The sequence below is a fragment of the Loxodonta africana genome, chromosome 25, assembly GCF_030014295.1.
Source record: "Loxodonta africana isolate mLoxAfr1 chromosome 25, mLoxAfr1.hap2, whole genome shotgun sequence".
Taxonomy (NCBI): domain Eukaryota; kingdom Metazoa; phylum Chordata; class Mammalia; order Proboscidea; family Elephantidae; genus Loxodonta; species Loxodonta africana.
In genome coordinates this window covers 36,165,187-36,185,956 of record NC_087366.1, presented here as the reverse complement: position 1 = coordinate 36,185,956, position 20,770 = coordinate 36,165,187, and the positions used below count along the sequence as shown (strand labels likewise).

General features: G+C 45.7%; 1 long non-coding RNA gene across 1 annotated transcript; it reads right to left on the bottom strand.

Moving 5' to 3' along the window:
- Positions 1-5,138: 5,138 nt before the first annotated feature.
- LOC135228655 (uncharacterized) lies at positions 5,139-14,893 on the bottom strand. The gene is made up of 3 exons (XR_010319413.1): positions 14,508-14,893; positions 9,419-10,826; positions 5,139-7,289 (listed from the first exon to the last, which is right to left on the bottom strand). It is a non-coding gene; the product is annotated as an uncharacterized LOC135228655 (long non-coding RNA).
- Positions 14,894-20,770: the final 5,877 nt, after the last annotated feature.

Sequence of the window (20,770 nt, the reverse complement as noted above, 5' to 3'; positions counted from 1 at the left end):
CTGCTGACCTTTTGGTTAGCAGCCAAACTTTTAACCACTGCACCACTAGGGCTCCAAAACAAGGCCAGATACCTATAAAGTAGATGACTTTGAGACTTAGAACCCTTTCTTCTTCCACCCTAGTGACACGAGACAACCATTTTTTTCTTTCCTCCTCCTGGTTTTTCTAATCTCCCCCCAAATAGGATATATCCCATGCAACTCAATGTTGGATAGAGTGGACTTTTTAGTCTATTGTCCAGGACTCTCTTTGGACCTCAGAGAAGAGTTGCCAGATAAAGCACAGGACATCTAGTTAAGTTTAAATTTCCAATAAACAACCTTTTTTTTTTTTTTTAGCATCAATGCATCCTAAATATATGTATGTCCCATGCAATATTTAGGATATACTTACTGCTGCTAACCAAGAGGTTGGCAGTTCGAGTCCATCAGGTGATCCTTGGAAGCCCTATAGGGCAGTTCTACTCTGTCCTATAGGGTCGCTGTGAGTCGGAATTGACTCAACGGAAACGGGTTTACACTAAACAATTATTCCTTGTGTGTCTGAAATTCATACTTAACTGAGTGTCCTCAGTGCTCTGGATGAAGGTGGCTCCACCAGTTACAGCGAATGAGCAGTTCCAACCAGGACCAGAACCTGACGAGACTATATCCTTCCTTCAAGATCCTGGCTAGTGCAACCCAGTGAGCCAGATGTCCCCTCGCACTTCCTCCTTATCCATGCTCTGTGCCCGGGGCACTCTGTCCATCCCTTTGTCCTGCACTGATCTTTTGGTATTGTTCTTGGTTCGAATGGCCAGTAGATCTAAGAGCCTCTCAGGGCTGAGACCATGTTCATTCATCTGTGGGCCCAGCACACAGTAGGTGCTAAACCCATGCACACAGTGCTGGTGTTGCAGGAAGAAGGTGGGAACCAGGCTCCACTACGCCTGCTTCCTCCAACAGCCCTCGAATGGAGGGGAAGCAAGCAGAAGACGCTTTGCCCTTCGTCATGAGTCAGAATCATCTTGACGGCAACTGGGCTGGACTGGTGCCTTCTAAAGCAAGAAGGACACCATAGCTCCTCCTGAGATCATGGGAATGGTGCGGGACCAGGCATGTATCACCTTCCTTATTCCAGATGGCTTGGATTCATTAAAAGATTACTATTGAGAAGGACAGAGGGTGAGGGAAACTCAGAAACTGGCTGCCAATGGGAACCAGAAAAGGATTGCCTCTAATTAAAAGCAGCTCCATGCGCAGTGCTTGGACCCTGCTAAGAAGAGACTGGCTCTGAGAAGGCGCTGCGCAGATCTTGCTTACTAGCACATGGGTCCTATGAGGAGGAAGGCTTAGGGCTTCATCAAACCCTCTCCACAGGATGTCTTCACCCCAGAGACTGTGACGAAGATCCTTCCTCACCACTGAAGCCACACTGGGCTCCGAGAGTGGCATTTAGATCTACAGAGCACACATAATTGGAAAAACTGCTCAGAGCCAGCTTACATCCCTGTCATCAGAGACAGAAAAGCCCCCTTAAAGTTTTCCAAGAATTACTCTCAGCACACGGCATTTACTATTAAGCCCCTTGCCTAGACTCTCTATCTCAAAGGTATTTATGCAATAATAGATACATTAGAAGAGCCCTGGTGGCACAGTGGTTAAGAGCTTGGTTGCTAACCAAAAGGTCAGCAGTTCAAATCCACCAGCTGCTCCCTGAAAACCCTATGGGGTAGCTCTTCTCTGTCCTACAGGGTCACTATACATCAGAATTGACTTGACAGCAACAGGGTTTGGTTTTTGGTTATATACATTAGAATACAGCAACCCTGTGTCCCAGGCCAGTAGTTTATTTTACAGATCAGATCCAGAAAGAAGGCCCAGAGATGATAAATAATTGGCCCAAGATCACACAGTAAGTCATGCATCCTATGCTGTATCTGCACTGGGCACAAATCCAGGCATTAGAGAAATGAAGAAAAAAATGACACAGATACATCTTAAGCTAACAGGAATACAATGGGGGAAGAGGTAGGATAGCAGAGTGAGAAAAGCACAAACCATACAGCGGGGGAGAGACTCATTTTGCTGGAGAGGGGAGTGAGGGAGCAGTGGTCAACCACAGCACTGAGGGTGCAGGTCAAAGCACGGGGTGTCTGACGGTGATGAGGTTGGGGTGTCTGACGGTGATGAGGTTAGGCCTCTGGGTCACCACTTCAAGAAAAATCACAGGTGGTGTTAAGGGTCAGCTAGCCCGGGGGCCGTGTACTACAGACAAAGGAACAAAGAGGTAGTGGTCAGGAAACCTGGACTGTATTTTTGCCTCGGACATTAACAAAATGTGGACAAGCTGTCCTACCTCTTTGGGCCCTCTTCTGGGTTTCTCATCTACAAGTGATGGGGACCAGATTAGATGATTTCTAAGATCTCTTTGGTCCGATCCTCAACCAATCATGCGCATACAGCAGGACTGGGCAGTGTTTCTTCTTCATTGTGTATGGGGTCACCATGAGTCGGGGGCAACTTAAGGGCAGTTAACAAGAGTTCCTGGGTGGTGCAAACGGGTAATGTGCTCAGCTGCTACCTGAAAGGTTGGAGGTTTCTGTCCTCCCAGATGCACTTTGGAAGAAACCCCTCTACTATAGGGTTGCTATGAGTCAAAATCGACTCTACGACGACAGGATTAATGAGACTGTGACACACTTGAAGTCACCATGAGTGAGAACAGACTCCAAGGGAACTGGTTAATGGTTTTTAAGATTTCTTTTAGACGGCTCAAGGTCAGGCAGTATTTTATTCTGTTGTACATAAGGTCGGTATGAGTTAGGGCCAACTCAATGGCAACAAATAGATCTCTTTAGCTCCGACTTTCCAGGAGTAGGTGTGAAGCTGGAAGCCCTAGATCACAGCCCATGGGATTGACTCAACCTTTTAGCCACTTCTGGCTCAGCATGGTCCAGAGAGACATCATTCAATAAGTCAACTCATATTTACTCAGCCCCTACTCTGTGCTTGGCGCAGCTCTGAGCCTTGGGACACAGTGGTACTTAAGCAGACGCGGTTCCGGCCCATTGACAAGGGTTGTGGGAAAACAAGCTGCAGTAAGCCTCTGCGCTGTGCCAAGTTCTCAATGGTCCCTGCGCACTCGCGCACCATCACTTCCGCTCAGCGAAGGGACTTCTGGGTAGCTGCCGACAGAAAACCTCAGCAAGTTCTCTCTTTGATGTTAGCAAGGTTGCATTCTTTGACCCCTGTGTGCTCAGCTCCACCTCAGGCGTGGGAGGCGATTTTTAAGCAGATCAGAGTAAGCAGTTCCCTGCTGAAGATTTTTCCAAACCCAGGGGGCAGTTCCTTAGGAGCAAAGTCAGTGAGGACAGGCTCACCCTGGAGACTGTTGAGTTTCTTTTGGTGGGCTGAAAATCCTCTTGCACATAGAAAAGGGCTTTTTTAAGGACTGAACTTAAGAAAACCTGTGGGGATGAGGAATGAGTAGTTAAAGTATGCATTTTATGCAAATAGCTGAAAGGAGAATTTAGACATTTAGGAAAAAAGGTGTTAATTAGCTGACAGCACACATGAGGAGGCTGGAGACCAGCCCATAGTGAGGCTGTTCCTTCCACAACTGGTTGGAAACAATGGCTGTCACCGCCTTATTTGGTGCATTAAAGTGCTAGATCATAACTGGATTCAGGTCCCTCACGTTAGAAAAACCAGGTAGTTAGCTTGGGCAGTGTCATTCCCCACCACTGTCCTAGCATAACTGTTAATAGTTCCTCCTTTCATTCTCCAAAGTGCCTTTGCTTGGACAATATTGTATATGGCCACCCTCAAAGAGCTGAACCAAATGCCTACTCTGAAAGCTCAAGTGACAAAAATAAGGGATATGAGGCTTTGAAAGAGTAATGCCCGGGTTCTTCAGCATGACGGAGACCTGGCCCCACTTTGGTGTAGCAATTTCTGTTCAAAAAGCTCAAAGTGCTCCTCAGTTATGTCTGTCTTTCATCAGTTCTTAACACTGCCCAATACCAGGTCTACACTAAAGTTCTAGCCCTGAGAACAAAGACTTTCAAACCTAAAATAACCACAAAGCACTTTAGAAAACTTTTTGGGTTCTACAGAGTGTCTGTCTCTGCCTCTCCAGCCACTGTCACCCCCACCTCACATTGAACAACTCTGTGGTTGCCCAGAGGCCACCTAGAATGGTGGAGGCAAGACTGGAAGGCCTCAGTGTCAACTCTAGTTCCACAAAGGCCCCAGGGCACTTTGCTTGTAGACGGATCTTTGCACGTTGCCAGTGGCCACTCCCCCCCCCCCCCATGTATCTCTGTGTCTATTCTTCTCTTTTTATAAGACTCCATTCAGAAGTGATTAGGTTTAGGACCCACGTTACTGTGGTATGGTCTCATCAACACAACAAAAGAAAACCTCTATTTCCAAACAGGGTCGTATTTATAGGCACCGGGGTTAGGACTTCAACACATGTATGTGGAGACACAATTCAATCCATTAACAGCTGATTTGGGGGTACCCCAGTAGTAGGGTTGCTAGTGTTTTGCAAACTGTATTCCACAGAGTCCGAGGTCTTCACAGAGTTTCCTCTGAGAACCCACAGGAGGCTCTGAGGAGAGCCCTTAACCTCTGAGAGCCCTCCCCCATTTTTGAGGAAAGTGTTCCTCTTTCATCTACGTGAAGTATTAGAGTTCCTTATTAGATTTCATGGAGCCCTGGTGGCACAGTGGTTAAGAGCTTGGCTGCTAAACAAAAAGGTAGGCATCTCACCATCTCAGTGCTCTGAAGAATGCAGAGCTGCACGAAGTTATTGCATAGTGGTTAAGAGTTCAGATGCTAACCAAAAGGTTGGCAGTTCAAATCTACCAGCTGCTCCTTGGAAACCCTATGGGGACAGTTCTACTCTGTCTTATATGGTTGCTATACTTTAGAATCGACTCGATGGCAATGAGTTTGGTTTTTTGGTCTTCACGTCCTGCTGAAGCTTCTCCTTTCAGCTGCAGTCCTCAATTTTCCTTACTTCCCTCAATGGTTGCCAAGCCCCACGTACAGAGGTGGACTCATTGTAAGATTAGTAAAACTGAGATTTCCGGGCCGTTCATATGTATTCACTCCTTCTGTGACCTTGGGAGGTGCCAGACAGTGGGTTTGCTTGGGCATATGTTTTGTAAAATTTGCAAAAGGAAGATATTTTAATTGAAATAGGTTAAGACTATCATCTCTTTCTACTCCAACTTTGCCCTTACACACTTTCATCATTTCTTGTGGTATTGAAGTGACTTCGAGCATTTTGGGGCTCCAGCTAAGGGAAAATTAAGCTCGGGATGTATTTAATTTGGATTTTGTGGGGTATTTATGCAGTTTGCAGTCTCTTCAGCACATGCAGTCCGTAGCTGTTTTGAGGTAGACATGGCTTCCAGGAACACTCCTGCTCACCCTGATGACTCAGGTGGCATTGTCACACAGAGGGACAGGGCAATAGAAACATATCCTGTGGCATCTGTTCCAAGAACTAGGTCAATAGGAAAGTAGGAGCAGAATGTGAAATGTGTCTGTGGAAAATTCTTTCAGTTATCAGAAGTGTAAAATCGTAAGGAGAAGATTCTGTTTTCATTGACACCTAGTCAAAATGGAAGTTCTCTCCTGTCAGGAACATACCCCGTAATGTACCAAATAGAATTATAAATGCACAGAGCAGACTTCTGAAGGCAAGGAGGAAATCAGGGCACCTATGCCTGATTTACACACAGGATGGCTGTTGAGTCCTTGGAGGAGTTGTGGTTGTATAATTGCTGAGTGTGTGTGCACATGTCTCTGAACGCACAATCCTAACACTCATGTATATGTTTTATACACATATATTTTCCATTTTCCATATGCATATATTAGGTTATTTCTTCTAGTTCTGACTACCCTCATCTGGAGATAAATAGACACTATCAGAGCTATTCTCACGTAAAGTTATGAACTTTATTCCACAACATTAAAGAAGTCAAGGGAAGTTTGATGATTTGGTTGTCACAGAAGTTCCAGGATTTGGGATTAAATTATTCATGCCTGCTAGCATGGTTTCAGGGACTGTTTGCTCCTTCCTGGGGGCCAGGAAGGGGGTTACTAGTGAGGATGATGAGCGAGCTGCTCTCGTTGAACGTCCAGACTCTAGCCCTTTGGCTGACTGCAGAAGGAGAAAGGAGAGGGCCCACTCAGAGCCCTGTAAGCACAGTCATGTGACCCAGGGGTTAGACAAAAGCAGCACCCAAAATATACGTTTACTCTAAGGCAGATCTGATGACACATTCAAACTGCATCTCCCTGACCTGAGTGGTAAAAAGTGAGTTCGGAAACCACAGGAAATGGGGAGGGGAGGAGTTCAGGGAACAGTGTCAAGTTGGAGCTCCAGAAATTCAGCCCTCTCCCAGTAAGCAGGAGAGGACTGGGATGGTTTTCGCCTTTGAAGACTGTAAATTTGCCTGAGTGTTGGTTTGGCTGGTAGGCTGGAAAATTCTTAGGGTTAAAATTCAAATAATAATAGCACTGGTAGTTGTGAGCACATTTCTTTCTTAAATGATTCTCCCAAATCCCTGTGAAGTCACTCCAAAGGATAATTAATGCTGTTTTTATTTCTTATCATAGAGGATAAGTCTTGATTGTAAGGGTACACACATACACACACACTGTGATGTGTATACATGTATTTGCCATGCAGAGTAATGAAAAAGACAAAAATTATCCCCAAGTTGGCGGTAAATGCCTAGAGTGAAGGAAGCTGATGCCTGTACTCCGGGCTGGGGTTTGTGCGCAGCCCGCACCGCAGTGCCCTGGGCCTGGACATGCATGCAGACAGGAAGGTGGCTCCTGCAAAGAGCCCCAGCCCCGCCAGTCCTTGGCTTCTAAACCATGTGGTGTTTCCTCCTTCCTCTGGCTTCCCCTTTAGAATGCCAGGCTCCAGTCCTTGACCTCTGTCTTAGTCTCCTAGGGCTGCCGTAAGAAAATGCCACAAAATGAGTAGCTTTAAAGAACAGAAATTTATTCTCTCGTAGTTCTGGAAGCTGGAAGTCTGAATTCAGGGTGTCAGCAAGATCGTGGTCTCTCTGTCTGCTCTAGGCAGATCCTTCTTTGTCTCTTCCAACTTCTGGTTGCCTGGGCGTTTCTTGGCATTCCTTGGCTTGGAGACAGATCCTCCATTGGAGACAATGTCTTCTCCCTGTGTGTGACTGTCTCCCTGTCTGTTCCCCCCTGTACAGATATCATTCAGAAGGGATAGGACTAGAACCCAGCCTACTCCAGTATGACCTGTTAAACTGATAAAAGAAAAATTATATTTTCAAACAAGGTCTCATCACAGGTACCAAACAAACAAACAAACAAACACTAAACCCAAACCCATTGCAAAGGAGTTGATTCCGACTCATAGCTACCCTATAGGACAGAGTAGAACTCCCCCTATAGGGTTTCCAAGGAGTGGCTGGTGGATTCGAACTGCCACCTTTTGGCTAGCCGCTGAATGCTTAACCACTCTGCCATCAGGGCTCCTTTCGCAGGTACCAGGGCTAGGATTTCAACATATATATTAACCCATATTGGGGGGGGGATACAATTCAATCCAGAGCAAATGCCATTCTCTCTTTTTACCGGTCTTCCCAGCGCCTCCCCTTTCCTGTAGGGTTTTGAAAAAAACCCCACCTGCTTCTCATTTTACAAGAAGGAAGGGGCATAGGTTGGGAGCAGAGCTTCCAGAGTTGGATGGAAGGAGGCTCAGGGCTGAGGGACGTCATCATCTCTGGATTCCTGGAGAGCCGCAGGCCCTGCACGGGAGTGAGGGGCATTTGCTTTTGGGGTGGTTGCCTTTCATCCATCTCTTTAGGCAGCCTCTCATTCTGTGCTGCTCCACCTAGCCTTGGGCACAGAGTTGGCTGTGATTGTGTTTCTGATCACAGTGAATGTAGCTTCTGCATTCAACTCAGGACAAACCCACAGGAAGAGGACTCAGGGACGAGTGACCGTGGAATACCATATGGAGCCTTAGTGTCCTGTGCCTATCTCTCTCTGGGCCTGGGAGTCCTGATCTTAGCCTGGACAGCCTTCTTCTTCTAGCTGTAGCATTGCCCTTGGCGAGCTGGCTGTGGTCCCCTTGGCATACTAGAACCAAAGAAGGGTAATCCCTCCCCCTCCCACCCAGCCAGACTCCTCAGCCACCCAAGCAAGAGCAGGACTTAAGGGTGAAAATGGGGACTTCTTCAGCAGGAAAACATGCTCTTATAACAGGGAGCTGTGGTTAGACATGCAGTGTTTTCTCACCTCCTCAGAGAATCCATGTCCTGGTCTCAGTCTGACTAAGCAGACTATCTGCAGTTAATGCAGTGGTCCCTTCACATTTTGGCCATTGCTCATCGTTTCCTTAAGCTTTTTAAAATAAAAAGTGTGGCTTTAAGCCATGATGACCTTGATAAGATGCCATGGCCATCTGGCATCTTATTTCTCGTCTCTCTACCTTGGGAAGTTCAACCTCTCCTGGTTGTGGCTACTCAGGGAGCTTCCCCAGGGCGGATTGTGTTCTCAGGGTGAGCAACAGAGAGGTGGGCCAAGATGCTTCTACCACCTTCAAGTCAGGGTCAGAGGCCTTGGATATCTTCTAGTCAGAGGGTTCCAGACCTTTTCTGGCAATAGAACTCTTCCTACCATGAAATCTAATAAGGAACTCTCGTACTTAACACAGATGAAAGAGGAGTGCTCTCCTCAAAAATTGGAGGGCTCTTAGAAGTTAAGGAGTTCTCCTCAGAGCCCGCCATGGGTTCTCAGAGGAAACTCTGCAAAGACTTCAGACTCTGTGGAATATAGTTTGCAAAACACTTGCAACCCTACTATTGGGGTGCCCCCAAATCAGCTGCTATGGGTTCAGTCATGTTGCCACAAACATGTGCTGAAATCCTAACCCCTGTACCTATAAATGTGACCCTGTCTGGAAATAGGGGTTTTCTTTTGTTATGTTAATGAGATCATACCAGAGTAGAGTGGGTCCTAAATCTAATCACTTCTGAATGAAGTCTTATAAAAAGAGAAGAATAGACACAAAGATACACACGGGGGGAGACAGGCAACATGTTAAGATCCATCTACAAGCAAAGGAATGCCAAGGATACTGGCAGACATCAGAAATTAGGAGAGGGGCCCACAGAAGGAAGTGACATGGCTGGGATCCTGATTTGAACTTTTAGCCTCCAGAACTATGAGAAAATAAATTTCTGTTCTTTAAAGCCATCCAATTGTGGTATTTCTGTTATGCAGCACTGGGAAACTAAGACACCAGCTGAAGGGCCTGAAAACTCAGTTTTTCATCAGGAAGGACCACCTTGCTAGTCCAAGTATGGTCCAAAAAGCAAACCAAAACAACCACCACCTCTCCTTTTATAAACTCTTTTCCTCAAGTTACCTTTCAGACTGCACAGAATCCTTCCATCCTGCGTGTCCAAAGTCCTTCATCAGGTCTACCTCCCTCTTTCGTTTTCATCCTTCTCAGCTTCATTCTGCTCCATGAGGTGGACTCGGCAAATCCCCTTCCCCAGGTCCTCATAGTCTTCAGAGACAAGCCAGTTCCCCTTTGAATGCCAGCCACCCCCTGGCACCAGCATGGCTATTGTTCCCTATGAACCCCCCTTTCACAAGGCATGAGGCTGGAGAAGTTCAGAGAGGGTGAGGGGCTGAGAGCCCACCCCTGCCTCCTGTCAGAAGCAGAATCCTCTACTCTCAGCTTAGACAAGTGAGAACCTATGCCATCATTACCTTGTTGGAACCTTCCAAGGGTGAAGAACTTCTACTTCTGAGGAGGTTCATTGCACTGGTAAATAACTTCATAATCCTTCCCAAGGGACTTCATAATCCTACCCAGCAGAGCCCTGGGTGGGGGGTTGCCTCCCAACTCAAAATTTAAAATAAGTATTTTAAAATTCAACTAAACATTGTACCTGTTTACAGCACATGCATTCTGTCAGCAGCTAGACTGAGTTTAGGGCCTAGATAGCAAGATTTGCTCATTAAAAAGAAGGAGCCAGATGGCGGTCATGGCTAACACCACCTGTCCATGACTTGCAGCAGGCATCACATAAGTGATTTGAGATGTACGGTCTGCTGCCAGAGAAGCGGAGGGAAATATAAATGGAGGAGAGAAGCGAAGAAAAATAGTAGTTGAAGGAAATGCATATTTTCTGATCACCTGCTCTGTGCTAGATGCATTACATACATTTTTGTATCTAATTACAAATGCTGTTGGTTGCCATTGAATCAGCTCTGACTCATGGCGACCCCATGTGCAACAGAACAAAATGTTGCCCAGTCCTCTGACATCTTCACGACTGTTGGTGTGTTTAAGTCCATCGTTGTGGCCACTGTGTATTTTGAGTGCCTTCCAACATCGGGGGCTCGTCTTCCAGCACTATATTGGACACTATTCTGGGTTTTTATTGGCTAATTTTTGGAAGTAGTTCCCCAGACCTTTCTTGCTAGTCTGTCTTAGTCTAGGAGTGTTGCCAAAACCTGTCTACCATGGGTGATCCTGCTGATATTTGAAATACTGGTGGCATAGCTTCCAGCATCACAGCAACCCGAAAACCATCACAGTACAACACACTAACGAATGTGTGATGGATTACAAATGTAGGTAATTAAAGAAGCCACACAACCACTCTGAGGAGTAGGAATTCCTTTGTTCATTTTATGAGCATAATAAGGAAATAGACCCAGAGAGGCTACTTCCCAAGGTCACAGAGCTGGGAGGTGGCAGAGCTGAGGAGAAGTAAAAATGGCATGGTGGAGTCATCTTCAGACATCCTCGTCTAACTTCACTAAAAAAAAGAGAAATCATTATCAGCATTAACAGCCCAAAGCTGATTCCTTTGAGGTGGAGGTCAGACATACCTCCGACCTCCAACATTTTTACTAATTTTGACACCAGCCGTCCCTCCCATGGCACTCTCTGCTGGGTTCTGTAATTCATTGCAATAACCACCCAGAACTCACAGACCAAACTCACAGTCATAGTGCTTATCAGGGAGGTAATGGGTTACAATTCAGGATCGGAATGACTCAGGATACAGTTCTTTGATCAAGACAGCCTCTTCTCAGCCTTGCCTGCAGGGAGGCTTCTCTCTGACCCTCAGCTTCCCTCAGCCTGGCCTCTGCCCTGCCTTCTTAGCTCTGCTAATAAGTACCTAGGGGAAACCCACTCCTCCAGGAAGCCTTCTGCCCTGAGGCGCTCAGCTTTCTCGCTCCTGTGGGTGGGCACACCCACTGTAACTGCCTTGCTCCGTGATCCAGGAAGCTCACTGCACCATCTCGCACTGGTCTCCTGATTCTGCTGCTACCGATTCTCTACCACTACTTCTCACTGTCTCGGGCTATCTCCAGTGTTACAGCTCTTTCTTTCTGTCTCCTGGGTCTAGGGCTTTCTTAGGGCAGTGATCCCAGGTCCAAAGGATATGCTCCACTCCTGTCTCTTCTTGGTGGTAGTGAGGTCCCCACCTTCCGTATCTGAGATGGCTCATTTTAAGCTTAGTGGGATGGCAAAACTGACCAATCCTCTCGTTAGGGTTCCATACACCTTATTTGCACGGTCCCACCCCTGCAGAGTTTCATGCACCTTATTTGCGTTATTGGCAAGCTATTCAGTCCCATTAAGTGGGCTACAAGCATCTCATTTGCGTAATCCCACCCAGTCATTTAGTGGGAGTTACAAGACCACAGAGAGAAATACTGTATAAAAATGATCCATTGCACCACAGGAGGAGAAGGAAGGAAGCAGACAGGAAAGGTGTTAGGGAGAGGGAGAGCCCAGACACAGACACGTTTGCTGAACACCTTCCAGAGAGGCAGTTGTACTCCGGTCTGAGGAGAGTCATCAAATATGTAGCCTTTTTGAGAGAAGAGGAAGACTGCTGCAGCTCCGGGTGGGCAGGGTCAGCTCAGGTGCTGGGTGTGAGAGGTGGGTCCTGCTGAGGACCCGGCTGATACAGCCTGTGTGACATTTTAAGGTTCTTGACCTTTTCTGACTCCACAAATCTATTTGCTTTGCTGCTGTGTTCTTAGGGGTTCGTTCTACAATGAGAGAGGCTTTTCTGGTATTGTTATCTCTGACTGTATGCAAGAAAGCTTTGTAACCTCAAGAAAACTATTTTTTGTGTATGTACAATGTACTGGATAGAAACAGAAGATTTGGAATCAGACTGAGTTTAAGTTATGGCTCAGTCACTGTGACTTTGGGCAAGTTACAGAACTTCTCTAATTGAGAGTAATAATAGTACTTCCTTCATAGGCCTGTTTTAAGGACCAAATGAGATAATACATGTAACACGTTTAACACCATATATGGCATCTATTAAATACTCAGTACATACTGGCTTTTATTATTTTTAAAAATAGTATGTCCAAATTAAGCAGTTTTGCTTGAATGAGTGTCATATAAATAAAAGGCTGTAGCACAGCAGCCAGGTTTGGAACTGTTTGGTCAAACATACAAAGATTTACTGAGGTGGGTGTGAGGTCCTGTCCTCAACCAGTCTCCATGTAAAATTTAAGCGGGCTAGGGGGTAGAAGAAGAGCTGGCTTGGGTGAACCAGGAGGGCTGGCCTGAAGTGGAAGCAGTACTTAATTGGCACTGTTTGGAAGTGCTAAGGGAGTACACAGATTTTATTGGAGGTCTTTTCTCTTCATACAAGCTACTGGTGACCTCCCTACCTATATAATGGTGCCTCAGATTTCATTGAGACACATTTGTTTAAGGTCTTAATGTCTTTTTGGACTTCAAAAGATCTGGAAAGAGTGAAGCCTTAAGCCATTGCCACCTACATTGGATAGTTGCAGTCCTTCAAAGTATTTCACACAATAGTTGGGGGACAGGAAAGGGTTAGAGAGAGGATGAATGAATAGGACTATTGAACCAGTAGGGGCACAAACAAATCCTGTCCATGTGACAACTTCTTCCAGGATTGGCCCCACAGTTCAGCAATCACAGTGTAAGGGCCTCACCGCCCCCTTCCAGACCCAACCACATCTACATAAAGGAGCAGTCTGTGTTCACGCCTTCTTTTGGTTAGAGTTTCGATGCAGAGAACTTATTTTCTACTCAGTGGTTTTCAGGTAGAGAGAGAAAGTTGTCAACAGTATGAGATATTAAGGATGTGAAAATGGAGGGTTTAAAATCATAGGTCTCGTTTTGTGGTTAATTCCCCCATATATATAAATAGTGAGCAAATGTTTATAAACAGGAACTTGTCCTGTCAGTGACGAAAGGCTGCAACCTTCGCCCATACTCAGGGTTTACACACAGACATGCGTGCGCACTCACGTGCACACCCTGTTTTTCTCACATACACACAGCTGCTTGGCGTGCAGAGCTGGGAACCTTGTTGAGAATTATTTATCAGGCTCATCTTTCCGCTCCCAAAAAACTCTCTCATGTTAAGCCACATCCACCTGGATAACATACTGGAGAAATGAGCCAATGAGCCAGCCCATGGTTTAGGCAGAAAATGCCACAGGGAGCATTGCGAAGGGAGGGCTGTCAGCAGAGAGGGACAGACTGTGAGGCTTGGCGGGAGGGGAGGTAGACCATCCCAAATGCAGGTGCCCTTCTCCTTCCCTGGGCTTTACTCCCCTGGGGAAGGGGGCTGGGGCTTCCCTCACACAGGCAGCCCTGCCTCAGCCACTGGGCAGTATTAACCATTGAGATAGGAAAAGCAAAATGGATTAAAAAGTTGATTTGGGGACTTTTGATTTCTCCTCTCCGTGGATGTAAGTTGCTGCCTTGCCCCCCAGGCTCCCTAGCTTCCTTGCCTTCCTTTGTCCTTCTCCTTTCTTGGTTGCTGCTGGCATCCAGGCATGTGTCCCCCCACTCAGCCTCTGCTCTGTCTGAATCTTCCTCATGTATTGAGGTGGCTTTTTTTTTTTTTTTTTTTAGTTTTTACTGTGCTTTAAGTGAAAGTTTACAAATCAAGTCAGTCTCTCATACAAAAACTTATACACACCTTGCTATATACTCCTAATTGCTCTCCCCCTAATGAGACAGCACACTCATTCCCTCTACTCTCTCTTTTCTAGCCCATTCGGCCAGCTTCTGACCCCCTCTGTCCACCCACCTCTCCTCCAGACAGGAGATGCCAACATAGTTTCTGTGTCTACTTGATCCAACAAGCTCACTCTTCACCAGTATCATTTTCTATCCCATTGTCCAGTCTAATCCCTGTCTGAAGAGTTGGATTTGGGAACGGTTCCTGTCTTGGGCTAACAGAAGGTCTGGGGACCATGACCACTGGGGTCCTTCTAGTCTCAGTCAGACCATTAAGTTTGGTCTTTTTACAAGAATCTGGGGTCTGTATCCCACTGCTCTGCTGCCACCTCAGGGGTTCTCCGTTGTGTTCCCTGTCAGAGCAGCCATTGGTTGTAGCCAGGCACCAACTAGTTCTTCTAGTCTCAGGCTGATGTAGTCTCTGGTTTATGTGGCCCTTTCTGTCTCTTGGGCTCATAATTACCTTGTGCCTTTGGTATTCTTCATTCTCCTTTGTTCCAGGTGGGTTGAAACCAATTGATGCACCTTAGATGGCCACTTGCTAGCGTTTAAGACCCAAGATGAAGATGGCATCTTCTTTATTCCACATCTCTGTTTCCAGGGCACACACCTCTCTCTCAGCTACTTAAGGCTGCTCTGTCCTACAGCTTCCCAGACTTGAGTTTTTCCAGGGAGGCTTTGGACCCACCCTGTTCCTCTCATTTCAGACCTTAGTCCCAACATGCTTTACCTTCAGTAACTGGGATTTTTATCCTCGCTGTGAAGAGACATCTTCAAGCCTAGAAAAACTTGTGGATTCATGAAGTGACCTCAAGTACTGCCTGTGACTGTCCTGCTATCAGGTTTGCAGAAGATACGCAGAAAAAGAGAGAGTTCCTTCCCTTATATTAAACAAATAAGACGTTAAATGTTTAAAATGAGGTCATTGGTGGTTTAGTGGTAGAATTCTTGCCCTTCTTGAGGGAGACCCGGTTTCCATTTCCTGTAGCTGCACCTCACGCAGAGTCACCACCCATCTGCCAGTGGAGGCTTGTGTCATTGTTAGGATGCTGAACAGGTTTCAGTGGAGCTTCCAGACTAAGGCAGAGTAGGAAGAAGGGTGTGATCTGCTTCCGAAAATCAGCCAGTGAAAACCCGTTGGATCATCACAGTTTGATCCTCAGGACTAGGCAGCATTTTGTTCTGTTGTGCATACGGTTGCCATGCATGAGTTGGGGGCCAGCTCAGTGGCAGCTATCAACAGCAATTAGGAGGTAAAATCAGGAGATACAGGAACTGGGGAGAGGGAAGCGGGTAAGGAGTGGGATGGGACCTACAGATTATTGGTGGAAGGGTTCCCACAACAGGCTCCACTTGGCCTCAGGGAGAGATAGGCCTCTCTCCTCATGTTAATTGTCCAGGCCATTGAGAGGCCTCTTATTTTAGGATCATTTGGGGTCAGAATTTTCCCAGGTAGTGTCTAGACTGTGTTCAGGTAAAGGGCATGGAGGGGAAGCCACTTGATTTCATTACTCACTCCAAGCCCCATTGGTCTCTCCTACCTGGCATTTTTATCCAGGCTTAGACACTGAAATAGATATTGTATTTGCCAGTCAATTTGTGAAAATAACAGAACCATTATCCCCCCACAGAGCAACATCTTAAAAACATGAGTCAATTTTTTTCCCTGTAAATTGCCTGTCAGTTGACAACTTTTCTTGTGTCTGTAAAGTGCTTTGAGCTCCTCAGAAAAAATGGTGCTACCTAAACACAAGGTACTATTATTTTTGTCATTATCATTATTTCATAGCACAGGACCCCTTTAAGCTGCAATATGTGTGGAAAGCAATGATTATTATTATTTGCTTTGGTTACATTTGGGTCTCATGATAGTAAGAGGCAACATCCAGAAATCCAAGTCAGAGGGGAAAATTTTAACACTGTGTATTTGTATGCCTTCTTTCATCTGATGGTTTTATAGCTCTCAAAGACATTAATTCATTAATCCCCTGGGGTTATAGGGAGATGAACACTATTGTCCTCTGTTTTAAAGGCAGGGAGATGTTGGCAGACCTGGAGGTACCAGAAGAAAGAACCCTAACCTGCAGAACTTATTTGAAACCCCCTCTGGGATGTACTGAAAATGCCCTTTCTGGGCAAACAACAGGATCATTGAAAGCCGACATAGTTTTCTTGGCCAAACAACTGTTGGAAGGTGGTGGTGTTGCTTCTGAGCCCATCTGTGAGGAGGGCCTTCTCTCATACCCTCCACCAGACACACAGACCACGCTGGGTGTCACTGGACACTCAGTAGGTACCACATGAGCAGGTTGACTATATCACATGCAAACATGTCCAAATTAAACAAGACAATCATAACTGCCCAACTAACCCAGCCACCACGGGTCTTGAATGTTGCGAGAAAGTTCATTTCTCTCAAGGTTGGACTTGCTTTCTTGAGCAGTCATGCATCTTTGTTGGAGGCAATCCTACTCATCCAATCCCGCCAGACTTCGTGACTAGTGGACCACTACATTCTTCAATTCCAAGATGGCAACATTCTAAGGAAGTGTGGTGAAATGAGAAGATGATGGGCTTGGGAGTCATATAAACCTTAGTTTAAATGCCAGTGCACCTCTTACTAGCTATGTGATTTGGGGCAAAATATTTACCCAGCCTTAGTGTCCTCATTGGTAGGATGGGAGCAATAATATTTTCCTTGCAGAACTGTTGTGAAAATTATTGCTAATACATGTATCACACCAGATGTCATAGCAGAAGTATGCTGGAGCCAGCTCCTACTAGTGGGCTAGGGATGGATGATGGCATGGTCAGTGATCCCATGAGGGTAGCTTGAGGTCAGCCGTGTAAAAGTATTTATACCATGGGAATCAGAAAGTGCTACGAAGTAGGGCTCATTTTTTTCCCAGAGAGCCCATTAATCAGAACACCCCTGCATAGTAAGCATTTAATAAATATAGCTATTATTAGTAAGCTCAGGTAAAATGCATGTAGATTCAAAGTGTAGAAATAGAATACATTCATTATATAGAACACAAAGTCACTGCTCGTTTTACAAGAACAGTGATATCACATCTGCCCAAAATTGATCACATGGAAAGATGAATGTTGCCCTCTTTGGGTACACGGAGCTTGTCATTTAGATCTATTGCTTTGCTTATTGAACTTGGGAGCACATTTTGTGTTGCTTCTAGTAACTCTACTAACTGTTTGGTTTATAAGAATGTACTGGCTAGAACCCAAATGACAACAACAAAAAAAAAGTCTTGGAAATAGTTTTCATTGCCTCTAGTGGAGAAACAACTTGGCAATTAACAAACATCCAACATTGTGCTTGCTCCTACAACTATCACAAGAAATATGCAACATGATTCTTGCCCTCATGAAGTTCCCAGTCTGCATGGACATAGGAGAGGAAAACACACATATTTGAAGTAATATAAAAAATAAATCACTTTTGCATGCACATTACATGTTACGATATGCTTTCACATATAAGAAACTAAGGAACAGGGAAGTAAATTTTTTCCATTTATAAAAAAACCCAAACCAAACCCAGCGCCGTCATGTTGATTCCAACTCATAGCAACCCTATAGGACAGAGTAGAACTGCTCCATAGAGTTTCCAAGGGGTGCCTGGCAGATTCGAACTGCTGACCTTTTGGTTAGCAGCTGTAGCACTTAACCACTATGGCACCAGGGTTCCCACTTACACAACTAGTAAATAGCAAAGCTGGGATTTGAACTCATACCCCGAATCAATAGTCTTTCCAATAATGAATAGGGAACAAAAGATGGCAGGATATTTGAACATAAAAAGGGCTAAATTTTGTATATAATAACTAGAGAATGGACAAACTCTAAAGAGAAGTTGATTTTGTAGTCATGGACAACAACTGCAGGAGGGTCAGAAAGATTTAAAGGGTCAGGAGTTCCTATGGGCTAATGGGTGGGCAAAGTCCCATGGAAAAGATCGTATTTCTATATCAAGAGTTAAACATTTTTGTGATATTTTGCTAAACAATGAACACAACCAGGTCTGCACCTGTTTGCCCCAGAGGCAAGTCATCTGATGAGACTGTCATGCCCAAGAAGGATGGGATGACCACATAAGGAGTGCGCAGAACAGAGAAAGTAAGGCCTCTTTTGACTGGCTGAGATAATTCTAGGCACTCCAGTGTAAAGGCCTGTCAGACCAGCTTTGGCATCATACAGACCCAGTCTAGCTCTCTCATGAATCAAATCTTCCTTGATTCTTTTCTTCTTCCCCACTTTCTTTGTTGGTCTGATTTTTTTTTTCCTTTTTTACCATTGATGGACCTTTCTGGCTGTAGCCAACACGAACATGACTCCAAATAATAAATACTGGAGGAATGGTGGGGAAGCCGTTGCTTGGCTGGGAGGAAGCAATACTTCATTTCATACATCATTTACTACTGTGCTAGGCAGCAATTCCACAAAGCCAGTAAAGATTTAGAAAGTTAAGAAGGGGTGGGGGGAACCCAACAACATTGCTACTCCATCTCCATTATCTCGTAAAGTTTACTGATGTACAATAACAGGCAATTTATAATGGTGCCCATGACTGTTGTGATTTACTCAAGTAAGGACAAAATGGTGCTAAACAGTGTTTCTGTAAGCATTTTATATTTGTCGCAGGCTTTACTGGAAATATAGTGATTTTTTCTGTGGCCCAAATCTGGGTTTTCTAGACCCCAGTTTTGAGATGAAAGCCAATATCACACCCAAGCTTTGTAGATGTCCAAGGTGGCACCTGAGATGAACTGGGTTCTCCAATGCAGAAAACCACTACCTGTCCATCAGTTTGTCATACTGGGGTGGCTGGCATGTTCCTATGATGTTGGAAGCTGTGCCACCAGTATTTCAAATACCAGCAGGCTCACCCATGGTGGACAGGTTTAAGTGGAGCTTCCACAGTAAAACAGGGTAGGAAGAAAGACCTGATGATCTGCTTCCAAAAACTAGCCAATAAAAGTCTGATGGATTACGACAGAATATTGTTCAGTGTAGTGCTAGACATCATCAGAAAAGATCAATTGCTAGAGAAGGACATCCTGTTTGATAAAGTAGAAAAAAAAGAGGGCCAGCAAAAATGAAGGAAGCTCTCAATGAGATGGAGTGACACAGTAGTAGCAACAATGGACTCACACATATCAGTGATCATGAATATGACACAGGACTAGGCAATGTTTTATTCTGTTATACACAAGGTTGCCATGAGTTGGAGTTGACTGGGCAGCAACTAACAACAATAGCAAGATAGAAAAGGAATAGAGACTTGTCAGTCAGCCAGTTCTCTCTCCTTGAGCCACTGACCAAGCCAGAAAGGAAGAGACCTGGACCCTGTCTTTGGTGGGAGGAAGGAGGTGCAGGAGATGGATGAGAAGCCTCCTCCTCTCCCACCTAATCAAAGATGCTAAAGAATTCCTGCGTCTTTCCCACTCCTATTGGTCCCCTCAGGGCACACAGTTCTCCTAACGTTTCCCCCTTCCCTATGCCTCCGTTCCTACCCCCCACTCCCTCCCGTGTCAGGAGTCCAGCAGGTGACCCAGAAGTCCCACTCATGGTGTCTGGATCTCAGCGCCTTCCCTGCACAGATGTTAGAATATTGATTGTGCACTTTCCTGCCAGTCAGAAAGATTTGACGTTTGCAATCCAGATGTGGGGCACAACAAGGAGTTCTTCCTGACACACGAGGCTGACCTCACACCACTGAGAGGCTGTCGACCCAGCAATGCAGAGCACTTCACGTATTATTGTGTTGCAATATCAGTATCTGATTCCAGAGAGGAAAGGGAAAAACCCAGAGGTGATTCAGGGTGCTGGAGCCGGGTCCCTGGGCACAGCCCCTCAGCTCTTGGAGAGCTGAAGCAGGAAGCCTAGGTTCCTTTGGGGCTGGCTCCCCTCGAATCCAAAGGGCTCCCTGGCCTCCCTCGCCTCCAGTCCTTTCTGGGCAGGCCTACTCACAGGGCCCATGTGTCAGGAAGATTCCTTTTGCCTCTTTCCCTCAGCACCTGGAGAAGCTAATAGGAAGTCTCCGAGCAAAAAATTCTTTTTGAGTATTGCGTACCCGTGGCAGGTGACCTATCCTGTGCGTTCACTCCCCCTCGATCTTCCTGAGAACTTAGCTCCCAGCATTCATTCCTATTTCCTCCAGCCTTCCTACCAGTACCAGTTGCCATTGGAGTAGACTCCGACTGATAGCAACTCCATCTGTGTCAGAGCAGAGCTTCTCTATAGGGTTTTCAATAGTCAACTTTTTGGAAGTAGATTGCCAAGCTTTTCTTCCAAGTGCCTCTGGGTAGACTCGAACCTCCAACTTTTTGGTTAACAGGTGAGTGTATTAATCATTTGCACCACCCAGGGACTACTCAGCCTTTCTAGCCTTTTCCAATTAATCCTTTTGGAACCAAATGCACACTGAAGGAGTTCTCAGCAGAAAGCATTGCTTTTGGCTACTTTGAATTTGAAAGCTATGTGACCCCTTGTACAAGCTGCTTAAGACTTCAATTTCTCACCCATAAAGAGGACAAGAATGCTACCTGTCCCACAGCATGCTGGCAAATGCTTTACAACCAGCTTGCAAAAAACAAAGAAAAAGAAACCTCTGATGTCACAGCATTTGCCAATTTTCATGGTGTCAATATCTCTACCACGGCCAATTTCGAGCTACCATCTTGGTGTCACTGAACATAGGTTGGGAAG